The sequence below is a fragment of the Phyllopteryx taeniolatus genome, chromosome 5 (assembly GCF_024500385.1).
Source record: "Phyllopteryx taeniolatus isolate TA_2022b chromosome 5, UOR_Ptae_1.2, whole genome shotgun sequence".
NCBI lineage: Eukaryota > Metazoa > Chordata > Actinopteri > Syngnathiformes > Syngnathidae > Phyllopteryx > Phyllopteryx taeniolatus.
The window spans coordinates 10,354,278-10,366,459 of record NC_084506.1 but is presented as its reverse complement, the minus strand read 5'-3'; the positions used below and the strand labels follow the sequence as shown (position 1 = coordinate 10,366,459).

The following is a 12,182-nucleotide window of genomic DNA, read 5'->3' as shown; positions in this document are numbered from 1 at the left end:
TTTTTTTTTGTATTATTGCTGAATTATCAACTTTCTTCAAATAGAACTTGTAGACAACAATTCTCTAAAACACAACTTCATTCATTCATCCAAAAGCAGGGATTATCCTCTTCAAAAGATACCTGTAAAAATGGATGGATGTAATAGATTGGTAAATACACACACAAACACAAACACAATGTCACCCAGCAGAAAGAGAATTTAGTGGTAAATGATAATCTGGGCCAGAAAGCATTAATATATCATTAGTATTGATCGACATCAGCCCCCCAGCATCGTCTCACATTCATATTGTTCAAGTGGATGCATGCACAAAGTTGCAGACACAGCAAAGCTGCTGCACAACTACACTCACACACACACAAAGCACAAACACACTCACTTTTCTAGTATTGAGCTGTGGTTAAGCAGCTAACACTGGCCCAGCAGGCTTCAATTTGTGTGTCGATCAATAGAGAAAGCGCTCCTGCCCTTATGATTAGAGTGCTCCCTCCTGCAAATCAAAACACAACACCAGTGAAACAGCATAAACAGCAAAAACGGTGACTATTTTGATCACAAACACTGAACTCTTTTCTCAGATAGCACATATCTGTTGTTTTGGATCTAATACGAATGGGATAGTTGGTCCAGTCTTTAATGCTTCATCCACACATGGCAAATGCAGAGGGGTGTGATTCAGATTCAGGCAATTAAAGCTTGTATTCAGTGTTGGGAAGATTACTTTGGAAATGTAGATGGTTGCAGTTACACGTTACCCTGTTTAAAATGTAATAGTAGTGTAGCTATTTCAATTACTTTCTCAAAGTAATATAACTATTTACATTTCATTACATTTTGATCAATTTTCTTAATTTAGAATTAAGGCATCAACCTGGATGTTTCCTTTAAAAAAAAAAAAGTGGATTCAAACCATAGATCATTATTTTGAAATTGATCACATATTAGTTTTTTTACACAAATACACTGATAGCAAAACATAATGAACTGTAAATACATCATAAAAATGTGTTTGTTGCATTTTACATATACTGTATATAAGCTCTGCCCGATGACAGCTGGGATAGGCTCCAGCACGCCCGCGACCCTAGTGTGTCATGAACATGGTTAGGGCGACGGCGAGGAACGCAAGGCAAGAACATGGTGGACCCAATTGCAGGGAAGCAGGGAGGCAAGGCAGGAGTGCGGGAATCTCAAAATAATAATATTTAATCACAATGATAAAACAACTGGCGACTATGACAAAAACTACGGGCGACTATGACAAAAACAACTGGCGACTATGACATGCCAAGACAACGACAATGAACCGACGAGAACTGAAAGAAACCAGGGAACTAAATACAAACAAATTGACGAGACAACGAGGAACACCTGGACAAGACGAGTGGCTAGAGAGAGCTGATTGGTCAACACAAAGTAGACGAGAACAGGTGGACACAACAACCTAATGAGCACACGACAAACATGGAACACAGGAAAACATGGAACAAAACTAAACACAACCCAAACCCAAACACAGACCATGACAGTAACCCCCCTCTAAAGGAACGGATCCCAGACGTTCCCCAAACAACAACCAAAAAGTCATCAACCCAGGGTGGGCGGAAGGGGGCCTGGAGGAGGGTACAGAGTCCACCCCTCAGGTCAGTCTGGTGGCCATCCAGGCCACCCGAGGTGAGGTGCTTGGCAGGGCGGGTCAGGAGGTCGTCCAGGACGCCAAGCACCAGGGTCTTTACAGGGCCAAGGACGGGTGGCGGCCGCTGGACGAGCGCCGCCGGAGCAAGGACGGGTGGCGGCCGCTGGACGAGCGCCGCCGGAGCAAGGACGGGTGGCGGCCGCTGGACGAGCGCCGCCGGAGCAAGGACGGGTGGCGGCCGCTGGACGAGCGCCGCCGGAGCAAGGACGGGTGGCGGCCGCTGGACGAGCGGCGCCGGAGCAAGGACGGGTGGCGGCCGCTGAACGAGCGCCGTTGGAGCAGGGTCAGGTGGCGGCCGCTGGACGAGCGCCGTTGGAGCAGGGTCAGGTGGCGGCCGCTGGACGAGCGCCGCCGGAGCAAGGACGGGTGGCGGCCGCTGGACGAGCGCCGCCGGAGCAAGGACGGGTGGCGGCCGCTGGACGAGCGCCGCCGGAACATGGTCGGATGGCGGCCGCTGGACGAGCGCCGTTGGAGCAAGGACGGGTGGCGGCCGCTGGACGAGCGCCGTTGGAGCAGGGTCAGGTGGCGGCCGCTGGACGAGCGCCGCCGGAGCAAGGACGGGTGGCGGCCGCTGGACGAGCGCCGCCGGAACATGGTCGGATGGCGGCCGCTGGACGAGCGCCGTTGGAGCAAGGACGGGTGGCGGCCGCTGGACGAGCGCCGCCGGAGCAAGGACGGGTGGCGGCCGCTGGACGAGCGCCGCCGGAGCGTGGTCGGGTGGCGGCCGCTGGACGAGCGCCGCCGGAGCGTGGTCGGGTGGCGGCCGCTGGACGAGCGCCGCCAGAACGTGCTCGGATGGCAGCCGCTGGACGAGCGCCGCCGGAGCAAGGACGGGTGGCGGCCGCTGGACGAGCGCCGCCGGAGCAAGGACGGGTGGCGGCCGCTGGACGAGTGCCGCCGGAGCAAGGACGGGTGGCGGCCGCTGGACGAGCGCCGTCGGAGCAAGGACGGGTGGCGGCCGCTGGACGAGCGCCGCAGGAGCAGGGTCAGGTGGCGGCCGCTGGACGAGCGCCGCCGGAGCATGGTCAGGTGGCGGCCGCTGGACGAGCGCCGCCGGAGCAGGGTCAGGTGGCGGCCGCTGGACGAGCGCCGCCGGAGCAGGGTCAGGTGGCGGCCGCTGGACGAGCGCCGCCGGAGCAAGGACGGGTGGCGGCCGCTGGACGAGCGCTGCCGGAGCAAGGACGGGTGGCGGCCGCTGGACGAGCGCCGCCGGAACATGGTCGAATGGCGGCCGCTGGACGAGCGCCGTTGGAGCAAGGACGGGTGGCGGCCGCTGGACGAGCGCCGCCGGAGCAAGGACGGGTGGCGGCCGCTGGACGAGCGCCGCCGGAGCAAGGACGGGTGGCGGCCGCTGGACGAGCGCCGCCGGAGCAAGGACGGGTGGCGGCCGCTGGACGAGCGCCGCCGGAGCAAGGACGGGTGGCGGCCGCTGGACGAGCGCCGCCGGAGCAAGGACGGGTGGCGGCCGCTGGACGAGCGCCGCCGGTGCGGGAGCCTGGCGCAGCTGCCGAGGAGCCGGAACGGGAGCCTGGCGCAGCTGCCGATTAGCCGGAACGGGAGCTGCAGTCGCTTCCTCAGCCTGCCGCCATTGAGGTGTGGGAGTAGAGGGTACGGGAGTGGAAGAGTGCACAAGGTCTCGGGAAGGTGAACTAGGAAAAATGGCTGGTACTGAACATGGCTTGGGGGCAGGTTTGACTAGACGTGACTTAATTGGAGCCGTGGAACAACGTGTGGGAACAGGTGAAAAATCAAGTGATTTGTGAACAGGGGGGAAAAAACGAGGGGGCAAAATTTTACCTTTACTTGGGCGCCTCCGTTGGCCACCACGCGGCGGTCCCGGGTAGATGGCCAAACGGGTGCCCAAGAAAAGGTCCGAGGGAAAGGATTTGGACTCACTGGGGTTGGAAACATGGAAACGTGACAAAAACTGACGAGGACGGGATAAACTCGGGAAGGAACCAGAAAAATCTAAATCTGTGTCCGAGTCAGAATCCGACAGGAGGTTAACTAAATCAGGGCCATCTTCACAATCAGAAAAATCTGAATCTAAAGAAACATGTGGATGTACAATAGTAGGGCATGGTGAATAACTAGGACAAGTGGGGGGACCCGAGGAAAAGGACAGAAAAGACTGAATGATAGGGCTTACTGGAGGAGGGTAGGTATGGATGGCAGGCTGAGGACGGTGGGAGGCAGTTTGGTGGCGTCCAGGGTGACGCCATGTTCTTCCCGCTGGGTCCTGTTCTGGTCGGTTCATTCTGTCATGAACATGGTTAGTGCGACGGCGAGGAACGCAAGGCAAGAACATGGTGGACCCAATTGCAGGGAAGCAGGGAGGCAAGGCAGGAGTGCGGGAATCTCAAAATAATAATATTTAATCACAATGATAAAACAACTGGCGACTATGACAAAAACAACGGGCGACTATGACAAAAACAACTGGCGACTATGACATGGCAAGACATGTGACAATGAACCGACGAGAACTGAAAGAAACCAGGGAACTAAATACAAACAAATTGACGAGACAACGAGGAACACCTGGACAAGACGAGTGGCTAGAGAGAGCTGATTGGTCAACACAAAGTAGACGAGAACAGGTGGACACAACAACCTAATGAGCACACGACAAACATGGAACACAGGAAAACATGGAACAAAACTAAACACAACCCAAACCAAAACACAGACCATGACATAGTGAGGAGAAGCGGCTCAGAAAATGGATGGATGTATATAAGCTTGTGGAAAACATGATACCATGTTGACCTAATGTGAAAAATTTAGAAAATGTCGCTAAATATGATAAACCAGAGAAGTGAATGTTCCATAAAAAGTCCCAAATTATAAAAATTAAACTGTTATTCTGCGATTGGCTGGTGACCAGTTCAGGGTGTACCACGCCTCTCGCCCGAAGATAGCTGGGCTAGGCTCCAGCACGCCCGCGACCCTAGTGAGGATAAGCGGTACAGAAAATGGATGGATGAAACTGTTATTCAAGTTAAGTTTATTTGTATAGCTCTTAATCAGAATAACCTCAAAGGGCTTCACAGACATACATGTTTGACAATGATTGACGACATCCCCTGATCTAAGTCCCCCAATTGGGCCAGCAAAAATTCAAAACCCCATTTGGGGAGAAATAAGAAACCTTGAAAAGGGACCACAGATGGAGGGATCGCCCTTTCAAAAGTAAATGTTCTTTTATGTTAAAAAATGTATCTACCTTTTCGAAATCTCAGACAAACTAGTAGATCGAGGTCATATGTGGAAATACTGTATTTGAGACTACAGCAGAAAGGCACATAACCAGAGAGAGTCAATCACAAGGCTCAGCTTCAGAAGGAGGAAGTGATATGGGGGGAAAAAATCTGAGCTTTTGCAGTTATTTTTTAAATGTAACAAACATTTTAATCATGGAAATTTACAAATGCAACTGTAATTTAATTCCACATTTTCTCCAAGCAATGTAATTGATAACAATTTTGTAATTAAATTATGTAATCTCATTAAAGGTAATTATTTACTCCCTAACATTGCTTGTATTACATGAATTAAAATAATCAACCGAGTGGTTGGTTTAAGATAAGACAGACTGAAATGGACTGTGACTGTGCCCCTATTTCTGCGGATAAAGACTAATGGTGGAGTCAGTCAGGCTGGTAGTGGGTAAAATTATATCATGACATGCTGTACTTGCTTCAGCATGTGACTTTGTGATAATTTGCTATTACGTTGAGCCACAAAAGGCATTCCAGTTGAACTGGTGACCCCATTTACTATCTCTGTCTGTATTTGCGCTGCTACCTGCTTCACAGATTGTGCCCAGATTCTCACCTTGCTCCAGTTCTCTCAGCTATCACAAATGTAAACACATAACCACAAGTATTTTTAAAGCATGGGCAGGCTGTGCGCCACGCTCGTTGTCATCAAATACTTTGAAAGTTATGCCAATCCCTTCTGATGACCTAATGAATCCATGCGCGCATGTGTGTGCGTGTGTGTGTGTTTATCAGTGCCAAACATTCTGTTCAGTCTGTCAGAGATCCTAACTTGTAAAAGGCACAGAACTGCCATTAAAAAGCTCTTTTCTGAACTCTAGTGGTGCTTTGTGGAACTGTTTCTTTTTCCACCAATTGTACAAGACAGCATGATGAAATGTGTATATATTTTAATGTATAAATATCGTTAAGAGTCGGGTTTAAGGGTTAAAGCACACATCACAATCACATGCATTTGAATAGTACATAAAATCTTTCACGTTTTATTAAGGGCATATCCATCCATCCATTTTCTGAGCCGCTTCTCCTCACTAGGGTCGTGGGCGTGCTGGAGCCTATCCCAGCTATCATCGGGCAGGAGGCGGGGTACACCCTGAACTGGTTGCCAGCCAATCGCAGGGCACATACAAACAAACAACCATTAGCACTCACATTCACACCTATGGGCAATTTAGAGTTTTCAATTAACGTGCATGTTTTTGGGCTGTGGGAGGAAACCGGAGTGCCCGGAGAAAACCCACGCAGGCACGGGGAGAACATGCAAACTCCACACAGGCGGGGCCGGGGATTGAACCCCGGTCCTCGGAACTGTGAGGCTGACGTTCTAACCATTCGTTCACCGTGCCTAAGGGCATATCATTTTGCTTAAAACTAATTGTTTCTATCATGAGGTTTTACGTTTCAGAATCAGAATCAGCTTTATTGGCCAAGTATGTTACAAGACACACAAGGAATTTGTCCCCGGAAGTTGGAGCCACTCTAGTGCGACAACAAACAGCCACTATGACAAAATATACATTTAGGACATAAAAAACACGAGTACTGCGATTGGCTGGCAACCATTCAGGGTGTAACCCACCTCTCGCCCAGAGTTAGCTGAGATAGGCACGCCCACGACCCTTGCGAGAATAAGCGTTACAGAAAATTAATGAATGGAAAACACGAGTTTTGAGAGTAATTGAGCAATGAAGGTCTACCACTAGTTTTGTGATGCTGATATAATGGCAATTGTGCAAATGATGCATAGTGCTCATGCAATTTAGACCAATATAAAGTGAAAGTAATAGTGCAATGATCTGGTACAGCGACAATTGTGCAAATAGTGCAGGGAGTTCTCAAACATAAGTGGGCAGTAGTAATCAACAACAGCATGCAAATAGTGCAGGCGTGTGATAAAAGAGTGAGTGTACAAAAAATTTTAAGTGTCCCAACAGAGATGTGTAAAATTGTCAGCATGTTGCAATGAAATTGTATGTCAACTGTTTAAGAAGTTAATGGTAAGAGGGAAGAAGCTGGTGGAATGTCTGCTGGTTTTAGCTTGCATTGTTCGATAGCGCCTACCTGAGGGAAGGAGCTGGAATAGGTGGTGACCAGGATGTGGCGGGTCCAAGAGGATTTTGGATGCCCTTGTTTTAGTCCTTGGAGCGTACAAGTCCTCGAGAGTGGATAGGAGGGTACCGATTTTTTCCTGAAGCCTTGACTGTCTGTTGCAGTCTGATTTTGATCTTCTTTGTGCCAGCACCAATCCCGATTGTGATGGATGAACACCGAACCGATTCAATGACTGCAGCCTCAACAGCTCCTCTATCAGGCCGTGCTTCCTCAGAAGCTGCAGGAAGTACATCCTCTGCTGGGCCTTTTTGAGGAGGGAGTTGATCTTGGTCTCCCACTTCAGGTCCTGAGAGACTGCAATTCCCAGGATTTTGAAGGTCTCAAAGGTTGACACAGGGCAGTTGGACAGCGTGAGGGGCAGCTGTGGCGAAGGATGTTTCCTGAAGTCCACGATCATCTCTACCATCTTGAGTGTGTTTAGCTCCAGGTTGTGTCGGCCGCACCAAAGCTCAAGCTGCTCCACTTCCTGTCAGTATGCAGACTTGTCAACATCTTTGATGAGGCTGATGACTGTTGTGTCGTCTGCAAACTTTGGGAGTTTGACAGTCGGGTGCGTTGAGGTGCAGTCGTTAGAGGAGAGAGAGATGAGTAGTGGAGATAGGACTCATCTTTGGGGGGCACCGGTGCTGATGGTGCGTGTGGATGAGGTGGTGTCCATCAACCCCACCTGCTGTGTGTTGCCAGTCAGGAAGCTGTAAATCCACTGGCAGAAAGCAGGCAAGACGTTGAGTTGGAGACGCTTGGAAGAGAGGAGTTCTGGGATGATGGTGTTGAACACAGAGCTGAAGTCCACAAATAGGATCCTCGCATAGGTCCCTGCGTCGTCGAGGTGTTCCAGGATGAAGAGCAGTCCCACGTTGACTACGTCATCCACCGCAGGGGGTCTAGCAGGTGTCCTGTGACTTAAGGTGATCCAGTACAAGGCTTTCAAAGGACTTCATGACCACAGATGTCAGGGCAACAGATCTGTAGTCATTCAGTCCTGAAATTGCAGTTTTCTTGGGGACTGGGATGATGGTGGCGCGTTTGAGGCAGGATGGGACTTCACAGTCTTCCAAAGATCTATTGAAGATCTTTGTGAAAACTGGAGCGAGCTGGTCCGCATAGACTTTCAAGCAGGAGGGGGGCACACTGTCTGGACCTGCCGCGTTGTTGGTCTTTTGTTGTTTAATGACACGTTTCACGTCCTGTTTGTGAATGGTCAATGCCGAACGGGAAGTTAGACGTGTGATGGTGGTCGTCGGCGGTGCAGCTGGGTGGATGTGGGATGTGAAAATCTTCTCAAATCTGTAGTAGAACATTTTTATGTCATCAGCCAGTCCTTTATTGTTCTATGCTTGAGGGGGTGATTGCTTGTAGTTGATCCAGTGATTGTAATCCTCGCCAAATTGACGCAGAGTTGTTAGCAGCAAACTGGTTTTCCATCATTTCTGCATAATTTATTGTTGTGATATTGATTTCTTTTGTCAGCTGCTTTCTGGCCTGATTGGACAGGGCTTTGCTCCGATGGGCGTCCTCTTCAGCCTTATGAAGTTGGTGAAGTTTGGCAGTGAACCACAGTGGTTATTCAATGTGCGAAATGTCTTTTTTGGTACACACACGTCTTCACAGAAGCTGATGTAGGATGTAATCGTGTCTGTATGTTTTCACCACAGGCTTCACACATTTAAGTTAGTGTCTGTATGTTGGTATTAAGTGAAATAAACACTGATGAGATGAGCCCAAAGTTGCATGGGGAATAGCAATATCCTTGAGTGTGGTATAGCAGTGGTCTAGAATGTTGTTCTCCCTGGTGGGGCAGTCAATGTGCTGATTGTCTTTAGGGAGTTCGAGGTTGAGTTTTGCTTTGTTAAAGTCCCCAACAATAATTAGGCGTGAATCTGGGTGCGTTTTTTTCAAGTTGGCTTACTTGGTCAGCCAGTGTTTGCAGAGCGGTGTTTGTGTTACCCTGGGATTCTAAACACTGTCGAGTATGAATGAAGCAAACTCGCCTGGTGAGTTGAATGACTTACAGTTCAAAAACAGTGACTCCAAGTCTGACCTGAAGTGTGTCCTGAGCTCCTTGACATCAGAACACCATTTTTCGTGGATCTAGAAGCATATCGCGCTACCTTTTGTTTTCCCCGATAGCTCCGTGTCGCGGTCCGCTCTGTGTAGTTGGAAGCCGGGCAGCAGTATGGCACCGTCGGGGATGCGTTCACAAAGCCAAGTCTCCATGAAGGAGAGGGTGGCAGGAACGTGCAGTCTTTACTGGTCTTTGTGAGGAGATGAAGCTCATCCATTTTGCTGGGTAGAGAGCGTAGATTTGTGAGGTGAATTGACAGAAGTGGCGTTCGAAATCCTCGTCGTCTCAGCCTGACCTACACTCCGGCACGCTTTCCTCTATGGTGCCGTCTTCGTCTTTTCCTCCATCCGCCATGGAGCGCAGTCGCTCCGCTGGCGAATATCCAGAGAAAAAAACTTTGTCAATTTGTGAAAGTTGGCAGAAAAAGGTCTGGAGGGTACTTCCTTAGCAAGTCTTCCCTTGTGTAAGTACGTACGTCACGTAATGTCTCCAAAGATGAACAAAAAAAGAAAAAAACTGGGACAATACTAGAGAGTGCGTTACCGAGGCGTCCACCTATGTAGGTTCCATCTTGGTTTCAAAGCTGAGTTGTACGGTATTTATCATTATATTGATTTAATGCCTCTGTTAAAACACACGCATTTTATCATGCTGTCTTGTACAAGTGGTGGAAAAAGAAGCAGTTCCACAAGTCACCACTAGAGGTCATAAAAGAGCTTTTTAAAGCACTACTTTACACTAAAATGTCATTTGTACATGTATAATAGAACTAGAATAGAATTAGAGCTTCAAATCAAATATATTTATTTATAAGAAACCAGACATACTGTATATCTCCACTTTCCTTGATAAATGCAAAAGGAAATATTGAGTCTGTGATATTTAAAAACTTGTACTTAATGTATCTCTTCTCTCTACCTCCATTCTTACTATCCTTCACATTCTTTCTGTCCTAATCTGTCAAATCATCATCCACCCATCAAACTCACCTACTTTGTTTACCTTTTCCCATTTTCCTCTCCTCTGTCATCCTTACATCCCTCTCTCCCCAGTCCAGATGACAGCAGGACCCCAGCCCTGGCTTAAAGATGGCCAGCGCTGATGTGCTGAGGAAGATGACAAGTAGAGGAAAACGGAAGAGGAGGAGCCTCGGCCTGTTATTCTTTCACTTTCAATACATTTATCAAAAGAGAAATGTTGATTTGTTTAAATTTTTATTAATTTTTTTTTGAATTCCAATATATTTTTTAAATGACTTAAGTATTTAGGCATTTGAATATAGGTAATTGATTGAATTGACAGTGAACCATGTAGATAAAAGGATTAATAAAAAGATCTACTGCGTTTGATCACGTTTAAATGTGACAAATGTGAGTAGACAAGACTTAAACCAAATCATACAAAATATCACCTGTAGTTTCAATAAGCTTTTTACAAATACTGAAAATATAATTGATTGAGAATAAATGTGGGAGAAGATTACAGAAGCAAACAGAAGGGGATCAAACAGAAAGTAAAATCATCAGGGATGATTCCTTAGTTTGGTACGTCAACAAGAAAAAAAATAAAAGCTCAAAATCCAGAGACCTGCTGTTTTCTGAGACCAAAGTTCACCTTGCTGGAATGAAAGGGAGGTTGCGAGGAGTCATACCAAAAGAAAAAATCTGTTTTCTTATTAATAGTTGTAACTGCTTCTCAAATGACCACATCAATGAGATAACAGTCCAAAAATGTATATTAGGTCAGGGGTAAAGTAACAACAACCAATACAGGAAAATTAGGGGGTGGTGGCATTTAGAACATGTCATCCAGGAGTGTTTTGCACTAAGTGATACAATCAGTCAAGTTCACATTGGTTTTGTTTGCATGGGACTAAACAGAGGGCTACCTATTTTGTTGGCTGTTCTATGGGCAGCCTACGTATCATTAGAGCACTCTTTACAGATTTCGGATGAGGAATAACTGCGTGAGTCAAAGTCACTTCAGACAGGTAATAGACATAACAAATTGAAGCATACATCAATTAATATTTGTGAGTTTTTTTTTTTTTTTTTTAATCGCTTCTTTTTTTTTAGCTTTCAATATATCCATTGGCCAGTCACCCAGTTATTCCTCATTAAGTATTGGAAAAGTGTGAATGCCATAAAAGGAAGCAATTTCCTGTTACGGCACGAACATAATTAAGTGTGTTTTATTATTGTGTGTGTGTGTGAAAGTCATGATGTTTACTTTTTATAATCTCACTCCTTTTCATATATATTCATTTCTCTTCATTAACAATTGTGTTTTGTGCCATTTATATCGGAATTTACAAAATATCAAAGTTTATTCCTTAGATTTGCGGCTTTATTTTTTGTTTGTTTCATGTGTTTTATTGTGTGCTTTAAATGTGGCTTATCCAAAGTTCTGTTATTAGGTCACATAATTGTTTTTAAAATGTAAAACGAGTTATTTTTATGTATTTCTGTTTAACAAAATAGATTTTCTTTTTATTTTGTCCAGTCCTCCCCCTACAATTTAGAGAACAATCCATGGGTCTGATTCACAATTATGTTTTGACTGTAAATGTTTTATCTGTTTGTATAGAAATTAAAATTAAATGAAAATTTTACCTTGACAGAGATCTGCATTCTGATGAGTGCTCTCTTACAGTAGCTCTGTGTCCACTGAGGGTAAAATAATCCAAATTTTTTAGCATTTCCTTTGGCGTCAGGATCTCCACTTCCTAGTGATTTAAATCTCTGAGATTATATTGTACAACCATTAAGAAAACACGATAAGCATTTTTAGCAGCATAGCGGCCTAGTCGTTAGCACATCTTCCTTACAGTTTTGAGGTTCACATTGTTCAAATCTCGTCTCTGGCCTTCCTGTACGGAGTTTGTATTTTCCCACTGTGCTTGGTTGTGTTTTCTCTCCAAATACTCTGAACTGAAGATCCTAAATTGTCTATCGGCATGAATGTGACTGTGAATGGTTAAAAAGGTGCAAGGACATTGTTCAACTCAAAGTTGCATGCCGCTGTT

The 12,182-nt window shown here is 46.7% G+C and overlaps 1 protein-coding gene across 2 annotated transcripts in view; it reads left to right on the top strand.

The window, feature by feature from the left end:
• cbfb (core-binding factor subunit beta) overlaps positions 1-11,774 on the top strand; it is a 40,414-nt gene extending 28,640 nt beyond the window's left edge. The window contains exon 7 of one of the 2 annotated variants that reach the window (XM_061773193.1): positions 10,210-11,774. The gene's annotated coding sequence lies outside the window, so the exon portion shown is untranslated. The remainder of the gene's footprint in view (positions 1-10,209) is intronic. The other variant, XM_061773192.1, reaches the window with a different exon arrangement.
• Positions 11,775-12,182: the final 408 nt, after the last annotated feature.